The 449-nt window shown below is 55.2% G+C and overlaps 1 protein-coding gene across 1 annotated transcript in view; it reads right to left on the reverse strand.

Moving 5' to 3' along the window:
• The window catches only part of LOC109363776 (junction-mediating and -regulatory protein-like), an 11,426-nt gene that overhangs the window by 4,088 nt on the left and 6,889 nt on the right, over positions 1–449 (reverse strand). The window lies entirely within an intron of this gene.

Genomic DNA, 449 nt, shown 5'->3' on the forward strand with positions numbered 1-449 from the left:
CCGCTGGACTCTTTCCAAGAGATCCCTGTCTTTTTTGAACTGGGGAGCCCAGAATTGGACACAGTACTCCAGATGAGGCCTTACCAGGGCAGAGTAGAGGGGGAGGATCACCTCCCTCGACCTGCTGGACACGCTCTTCTTAATGCACCCCAGAATGCCATTGGCCTTTTTGGCCACGAGGGCACACTGCTGGCTCATGGCCAACCTGTCGTCCACCAGGACGCCCAGGTCCCTCTCTGCAGAGCTCCTCTCCAGCAGCTCATCCCCCAGCCTGTATTGGTGCATGCAATTATTCCTCCCTAGGTGTTAAGACCCTACACTTGCTTTTGTTGAACCTCATCTGGTTTCTTACTGCCCAGCTCTCCAGCCTGTCCAGGTCTCGCTGAATGGCAGCACAGCCTTCAGGCGTGTCAGCCAATCCTCCCAACTTCGTATCATCAGCAAACTTG

The sequence above is a fragment of the Meleagris gallopavo genome, chromosome Z (assembly GCF_000146605.3).
Source record: "Meleagris gallopavo isolate NT-WF06-2002-E0010 breed Aviagen turkey brand Nicholas breeding stock chromosome Z, Turkey_5.1, whole genome shotgun sequence".
Classification (NCBI taxonomy): domain Eukaryota; kingdom Metazoa; phylum Chordata; class Aves; order Galliformes; family Phasianidae; genus Meleagris; species Meleagris gallopavo.